We start from the raw sequence: 6000 nt of genomic DNA, 5'->3' as shown, positions 1-6000 counted from the left end.
CAATATACATTACTAGAAAGCTTTCTGCCTGAGGCGAGGAATTATTCATGGTGTGCGGCCCGTGTATTTCAGGGTAAATTATTCAGATGTGTACTTCGGTCAAGAAGCGGGGAAACTCAAATGGGAACCAATCAAAGTGTGTGCAATACCGTAATTAACAAATATCCAAGCATGGTAGAAATAAATCAACTGCGACACAGACACACCAATTCACGGAAAAACAACGAGATGTATGAAACGAAAAACAAATGTTCTGTGTAAATTATGGGTGAAACAATAAAATCCTCATCAAAGTTTTATCAAACCTCCTGAAGCAGTTTTGTTGACAAAATCATTTTTCTCCTCCTCACAACCAGAACAAAGAAAAACATCAGTTAAGTCTTCCACCTGTTCAAACCCACGCAAATAAGGCTGTCTACGCCATCAAGCTGTCAATCGAGAACAAAACAACCATCATAACAGGACTAATAAAATCACAATGAATCTCACACGTCCGTACTGCAACGTGGGAGAATCACAGAGGATTCCAGTATGTACTTTGTGACTATTCTACCACCCGTGCATCGGTATGTCAGTCACGGCACACACACTCATCATCGACAAGCGAGATGGGGTAATTCCTCACCTCTTCCTGGAACTTAAAATAATCCTGTGAGAAGGACGGACTGACACACTAGCCGCGTTTACATGACACATCTGATCCGCATAGATTTCTATGCGGAATAGATCCGTCCCTAAATTGTGATCCGAATGTACGGTATACATGGCAGTAACAAAAGTGTCCGTTATGTCTCTCGCGCACTCCTGACACATCTCTGGACCGGCGGTCGTCTTATCACTATTTGGCATTGTGAATTTGATTTTAATGAAAGCACAGCAGGAGAGAGCTTTTCTCTGCCTGCTCCTTCAATTAAGAAGACAGCACAGCTACGTCAATTTCTCGTCCGATCTTTATATTTACCTCCACCTTCGCCGCAAACAAGAGGAATTTGAATGCGAGTCCGCAGCCAAGAGTGGTGGGAGAGTGTGGTCAGTCTAAGTTAAGAAGTATTTTAACGTTCAGCCTGCAAAAGTACTTGTAGTAGCCTACTAATTTACAGTTATCTCGGACGCGCGCGGGCACTACGATACGCAAACACGTGTGGGTCCAGTGTAGGATCGAGGACCGGAGCGAGATACGCTCCCAGGATGGACCACTGCATCCGAGACCCGTCCCCGAGGAGGCCGACGGGCCATACGGACAGAGCGCCGCATCCCACAAACGGGATAAGAACGCGTGAGAGATACGGAGAGAGGACCGGAACGTCCACCGAGGCTCATGGAGCCCGGACTTTGATTTATAGTTATGCCGGGATGGGAGATTCCCCTTTTTGTATTATTTGCCATTGAATAAATGCGCCGTTGCTGGCCGTTTTCTCATCAGAGACTTGTATTGATTGGGGGGAGGCGGGGCACGACGGAACCGGGTTACCACATATGGTGGAGGATGCGGGCACTCCGACCCCGCTGCTGATTTGTTTTTTTGAACACCCGACCCCAAATGCAGAACCCAGATGGAGCCGCGGCCGCCGCCCTGAGAGACGCAGCCGAGGAAAGAGCCCTCCTCCGGCAGGCGGCACTACGGCTTGAAATGCGCGCAACGGCGGCCTCGCCGATCTCGGCGCCCACCAGCCGTCTCACCAAGTTAGGACCCGAGGACGATGTGGAGGCCTATCTCAAAAATTTCGAGAGGACGGCCTGGAGAGAAGAATGGCCGGAGGACCAGAGGGCCCACATTCTAGCCCCCTTCCTCACTGGACCCGCCCAGCAGGCGAGTCAGGACCTACCCCCAGAACAGGCAAGCCAGTACCGGGTCCTCAAGCAGGCGGCTGAGGACCAGAACCATGCCTCCTCAAGACCTGTTGGACGCATCAGGAGGCCGGAGCCTCGAACCTCCCGGCTCGGGTTGGCGACCGGGACACTCAGGCCCTCATTGACACGGGGAATGTCGCCACCCTCTTGCAGCCTGACCTAGCCATCTTTGTGACAGAACAGTTGGTTGTCCCTCGGCCGTATATCAGTTCAAGGTCCTCTTCATGGCCCATACGCACGTCTTAGGGGCCCACCAAGTCATGGACAAAAGGGATTGGATCCTAGACAGGTTCTACTGGCAAGGGATAAAAAAGGACGTTACCGAGTACTGCCAGACGTGCCCGGAGTGTCAGCGCACTGCCCCTCGACCCTCGAACCGAAGTCCGTTGATACGGATGCCCATTCTAGAGGTACCCTTTGACCGGCTAGCACTAGACATTGTGTGGCCCCTCCGGAAGACCAGCGGGGCCATCGATATATATTAGTCATGGTGGACTATGCCACCCGCTACCCGGAAGCCCTGCCCCTCGCGCCGCAACCGCTAAGGCAGTAGCCCGGGAGCTAATGCTGCTTTTTAGTCGGGTGGGGATAGCGAGGGAGATTTTAACGGACCAGGGGTCATGTTTTATGTCCCGAGTGTTAAAGGAACTGCTTAGTCTCCTACAGGTGAAGCAGCTGAGGACGTCGGTATATCACCCCCAGACGGACGGGCTTGTTGAAAGGTTCAACAAAACCTTCAGCAGATGCTGAGGAAGGCCATGGAGATGGACGGAAAAAACTGGGACAAGCTCCTCCCCCACGTCCTCTTCGCCGTTCGCGAGATACCCCAGGTCTCCACAGGGTTCTCCCCATTTGAACTACTATATGGACGGCGGCCAGGGGGAATCCTGGACCTGGCTAAAGAGGCATGGGAGAGCCAAACCTCCCCCCATCGTACCCTGGTGGACCACGTCAAACAGGTAAGGGAGAGAATGGCTCAGGTCTGGCCCATAGTCCGGGAACACCATCAAAAGGCACAGCAGGCCCAGGCTCGGACCTACAACTGCGGGGCCCAGCTGTGCCTCTTCCGGCCGGGTGAGCGGGTTCTGGTCCTCATTCCGACAGCCGAATGCAAGTTCCTTGCCAAGTGGCAGGGACCGTATGAGGGGGTTGATCGCGTCGGGGAGGTGAACTACCGGATGAGGCATCCGGGGAGGCGTAAACCCACCCAGCTATACCATGTTAACCTCCTCAAACAGTGGAAGGCCGGGACAACCCTACCGGTTCCGGCTCCCTTGGTCCTTGTCGCCCGGCACAGGGTGCCAGAGGTTCCGATGGGAGACGACCTCAGCCCCGCCCAGAGACAGGACCTCACCAAAGTCATGCTGCAGCACCAGGAAGTGTTCTCAGAGATCCCCGGGAGAACAACGGTCGCTCAACACGATATATCCACTATTGAGTATCTATTTTATTGAATTTATCCATCTTTCTATCCATACATCTATTTGATATCTATTGATCATCTACATCCATCCATCTTTCTATCCATACATCTATTTAATATCTAATAATCGAGTATCTATATTTATCCATCTTTCTATCTATAAATCAAACTAATGTCCATCTATCCAAGTAGTATATATATTTAGTATATATATCTTGGGGCATCCAAGCAAGCCAAAGTGCAATATTTTCTATACCTATGTTTCATGAATTCTCGATAATGACTCAACTTCTGGTTTTTGTTCATGGTAATGTCATCGACATAATATGCTGCTATGGGAGTGCTATACATATTGAACAGCACATTTTTTCCTGTCAGATCTTTGAAGAGGCATTCTCAAATAGCAAACTATTCACTCTCCAAAACATGAAATATCCACTCCATATCCAATATGTTCTGAAGCTTGCCCTTGCCGACAGAACATCATTACCTCTCAGATGTTAGAAGAGGCATCCTTGTTTTAAAATGACATCAAAAACTATCAAACCCTCAAACATTCAAATATATATTTTGTATCATACCTTGCTCTTTCAGCTGTATGAAGAGGTATTTAGCTAGGCTGAATTGGGCATGCATTAATCAGATTTCTGTATACAGTTTTATTTAGTTTCCAATTGTGTTATTAGCTCTAAAACTCTTATACTCTCAAAGTCAGGAGACCTCGATGACCTCATAGCTGGCTACGGGCATGTTGCAATATGAGCTGTATGTTAATGACGGCCTGCAAGTGTGAACCAAACTGACAAACTACATAGTCACTGTGCATGAACTGCACGATTCGGAGTGATCCAAGAATGATGCAATCAGGGCCCTCGCGGTTCATACAGCAGACTCAACCTGTCTCAAATGCTGACAGTCCGCAAGAACTGGGTGTCCACATTGTAATGGCATAAATTAGAGTATAAATGCCGTGGCCGTGCTCGACACATCAGGACAAGTATAAATTCTATGGAATAAATAAATCGTAATTTCTTATTTGGACCAATTTTCTTTTGACAGAAAAAGTTAAAGAACCACAGGATTAAAGATTGAATCGCTAAGAGCTTCTCAGAGACCAGGAATGTAAAAAGTGGACCAGACTTCCTACTGGACTCTCGATGCAAACCCTCTAAAAGGAGAAATTTTGGTACAGCGTGTGCGTATGCTTTGATAGAACCAAAGCATGATGGGAAATATAGTAGCCTTACAGCAATCCTACCTGCTTCATGGCTTGAATGTTGTCCAGCGATATACTTCATGAAGCTGCCCACAGTTGGTACACTAAAGAACAAATAAAAATGTGGGTTGATAATTCACACAAAACACAACACACTAGTAATATTAGCACCATTGTTGACATAAATGATCTCTAAAATCAGCTCACTTCCAGTGTTGTTTCATCTTCCCATGCATCAAAGGATAAGATGCTAAAACAAACGAAAACTATTGTCAACATATGTAAACATGTCGTTTATTGTAAATGTGAGAGTTGAATAATTAAAAATAGCAAACATGTTGTTTATTTGGATTTTAAATTATTTATATAATCTTCTAGGCCTTTCATTTGAGCCCTGCCCCTATTTAAGCCTTCTGACAGTGCCTGCATGGTCCTATTGCTGTCCCCGTTCAGCTAAATGAAGACTGAGACCCCATCCACATGGATATGGATATTTCTGATGACAAATCTCCCCCCCTATAGTCTCAAAAATTCAGATCCATGCCATCCATGTTATGGAAAATATCTCTGTCAACAATAAAATGCAAATATTCTCTGAAGCGCTCCCATTAGCATTCCAGACCAGTAGGTGGTGATAGTTTTGTGTCAAACACCACAGAAGAACTGATTGATTGAGCGGTGAATATAGCAACCACACAGCATGCCGATGTAATGATGAAGTAACGCTAGATTGACTTGTACACCATTAAATAACCTAACAGTGCTTATAACTTTTTTCCAAGATCCGATTGAGATACAAGATCTCTTTTCCAGGGAGTCGTGGTCAAGACGGCAGCACAAAAAGTTAGACATAGAAAAAACTGTTTCATACTTTGTATTCTCATTCACTTGCGACAGAAGTATTAAGCAATCGTTTTTTATTTTTCTGGTGCATAATAAATGTGCGAATTGCCGTGTGTAAATCGAGGTCATGAATTCATAGTTTTTTGAAACCTCAATTCCACCGGTCCATATGATTACACATACAGTCTAGTTACATGACCTGGCACCTACTATACATCCATTGGGTCAAAACAAAAACAAGTCTAAGCGTGTATCGACAGGTGTCAATTTCAGTTCAATTCAAGCCCAAAAACCTTTTAAATACCACTTAGAATACCATTTAATATTGATCTCAACTATGAACCAATATAATACAAATTTAATGAAAAGGTGCAAAAAAAAAAGTATCCTGCACCCTCACAAAGTTACTTTGCAGATGCAATACTGATCAACACAATGCCGTAGGAGGGAAATAATGATATATTTCACATAAAATATATCAACTTTAGAAAATTGATTGGTTAGAGGTTGAGTTTTTTTTCTCTTCCAAAGCATTCAATGCCGTAGCTAATTATATTTAAGACTTGTTAATGCCTTTTAAGTCCTTAAATTAAAAATGTTTCATGTAAGACCTTTTAATCCTTTGAATAGCTCCACGGGTACCCTGTCTAGACTAACCTGTTTTGTG

General features: G+C 45.6%; 1 long non-coding RNA gene across 1 annotated transcript in view; it reads right to left on the bottom strand.

The window, feature by feature from the left end:
- Window positions 1-4531: 4531 nt before the first annotated feature.
- The window catches only part of LOC115532100 (uncharacterized), a 68952-nt gene continuing 67483 nt past the window's right edge, over window positions 4532-6000 (bottom strand). Inside the window, exon 3 of the long non-coding RNA XR_003973987.1 lies at window positions 4532-4594. This is a non-coding gene — a long non-coding RNA (uncharacterized LOC115532100). The remainder of the gene's footprint in view (window positions 4595-6000) is intronic.

Source organism: Gadus morhua, chromosome 19 (assembly GCF_902167405.1).
Source record: "Gadus morhua chromosome 19, gadMor3.0, whole genome shotgun sequence".
In the NCBI taxonomy this organism is placed as follows: domain Eukaryota; kingdom Metazoa; phylum Chordata; class Actinopteri; order Gadiformes; family Gadidae; genus Gadus; species Gadus morhua.
Note: the sequence above shows the minus strand (reverse complement) of the source record. Positions and strands in the feature narration are given on the sequence as shown.